Genomic DNA, 2,565 nt, shown 5'->3' with positions numbered 1-2,565 from the left:
TGGGGGGGAAGGCTGGGGGGTTTGTTCGTCATTTCGCCCCCTTGCTCCTACGTGTTCCGCAGTTAGGTGCGGCTTGGCATCTATCAGGCGGTTCCAGTTGACTGTCTTTTTTTTTTTTTTTAAATAAAAAGACATTATTTTTTCCTCAAAATTAAACCAACAGAAAAAGTAAAAAACAATTGGATCCGGAGCATTGTACTAATATAAAAATCACTTAAACGGGTTCTCTCACATGGATCCGGAGCATTGCACTTATTTTTTTATTTTTTTTTATAAATAAACTTAATTTGGGGTGCAAGTATTAAAGATTGGAAATAGAAACTCTCTGGAAGACTTGACTTGCTCGTATAGCAATGTATACTGAGTGATTTTAAGCCATAAAAATGCAGATAACACCATTTAATAGTTATAGTCATTGTTTTTAAATATTAATAGTAATTATCTTTATACTTTAGTTTTTTAAACATTTTTATTTATAACTCATGATGTATGATCTAATGAGTCTTATATGTGTTGATAATTATAAGCGTCTATTTTTTTTTTTTTTAAAAGATGAAATAAAAATATTCTTCATATCTAAGAATGTCTAATAAAAATTAAATTTGAAATCTTAATTTTTACCACGTAAGAGTTAAGACTTACCCATAAAGCCTTCCCATGGATTTGAGCGTGAAGTCAAAATATCAAAGGCGGCTTCGCACTGGCCAGTGGGCCGCTGGTGTGGCCAATCAGCACCGGAAATGGTGCGAGAAAGAGTCCAGAAAAAGCGACGAATATTGGATGGCAACGAAGGGACATGATGTTGGAGATCACCTTGCAATGGTGGGGCATCACCTACCCCAGATTCTCTCAATTTTGTGGGACCCCGCCTCGCCTGCGGTTTACATTAGATTAGTGGAACTGGAAGTGGAAGGGAGGGAGAGTTTTCTTAAAACTTACAAAAAAAAGGCTAAATTAATCCGCTACGCCTATAATTTTGGTCATTTAGTGTTAAATAAACCCATTTGTAAAATATCACTCACTTTGTTTTTTTTAATCAAATAATTAATCCAATTTTAAGTGACTAATATTAATTTAACGTCACTCAGAGATGAAATACTTAAATTCACTCTTTAATCTCCTTTCAAATTTTACTTCTTAATAATATTGGAATTTTATCTTATAATAATTAATAAGAAATAACTAAAATATATTTTTTTTTTTTTAAAAAAAAAAAAAAACTCCACAAGATGAATCATTCTTGTCATTATACCCTTCATAATGTGGCTGGAATATCTTCTCTTCATCATACTCAAGTCTCACTTTTTTTTTTTCTTTTTAGTTTATTTCCAGAGGATGGCCAAATCTTTTGTCCCAATGTCTCTCACGTGATTGGGAGACGACAATGATATCTATATAAGATTTTTATAAAAACATTACATAGTAAGATACAATATCATTTGTTATAATTTTTAATTATTTTCATATAATTTTTATATTCTAAATAGATATAATTTATTAATTTTAATTTTAATTAATTCCCTAAGTGTTTTATTAATTTTTGTGTCATTACAATTTTATTACAAATAATTTTTTTAATTTAATTTATTATGAGAACACATCAGCCATACATGCTCAACTTAGTTGTATCTGTATTTTACTTTTAGTCTTTTTTTTTTTTTAAGTTGGTATAATTTTATTTTGGCTTAATATATATAACGTCCCGTCAATAATTAAAAAATATGACATTTTATTTTTGATGTACATAATGTTAATATTTTTTATTTTAATTATTAAATATTATTATTTTAATTATTTATAGTAACAGAACGTTAGGATGTGTATCACGCATGTTTTCATAAATGACATGTCATGTGGATGATTAATTGTCAGTATTTAAATAAGTTAATTGATTTGTTATATTCTCTCAACAGTTAAAAATATGACATTTGGTCCCTATTGTGCAAAATATCAAAATTTGATATTTCAAATATTAAAATTTATTGTATTAAGTTATTACCTTAAGACACAAAAGAGGTTATAAATAAGAGAGCAAGACAACAATGAAATCGAGTTCAACAAAGAGAAATAGTGAACATTAGTTATGTCATATTTTGTGAATGAGAATAAAATAAAGTAATATTTTTTGAATTAGTGATTCAATGATTTAGATGTTTGGGATTTAGAATTTAGTTTTATCATACGGGTAATTTGGTATTTTTTTCATCAAGATAAATTATAATCTAATGTATTTCGTTGACGTAATCTTTTTATGACATGACATTTTCTTCTTTTTACATGTATATCTTAGATGACATAAATAATAATTCTATTTTTTATAATTGTGATATATAATTCTGATGTTTTGCACATTATTTAAATATTATATTTGTTAATTGTTGAGGGAACGCAACAAACCAATCAATTTATTCAAATACTGTCAATATGTCATTTGCATGGCATATCATTCACGAAAACGAATATGTTTATATATGCGCTAATGTTTCATCACGAGTTAAAAGAATAATTTTTAATAGTAAAAACATAAATATTGACGTTTTATTCTTTTAAGAATCGAACATCATA

This window comes from Diospyros lotus, unplaced genomic scaffold, assembly GCF_014633365.1.
Source record: "Diospyros lotus cultivar Yz01 unplaced genomic scaffold, ASM1463336v1 superscaf1, whole genome shotgun sequence".
Lineage (NCBI taxonomy): Eukaryota > Viridiplantae > Streptophyta > Magnoliopsida > Ericales > Ebenaceae > Diospyros > Diospyros lotus.
This window is presented reverse-complemented; position numbering follows the sequence as displayed.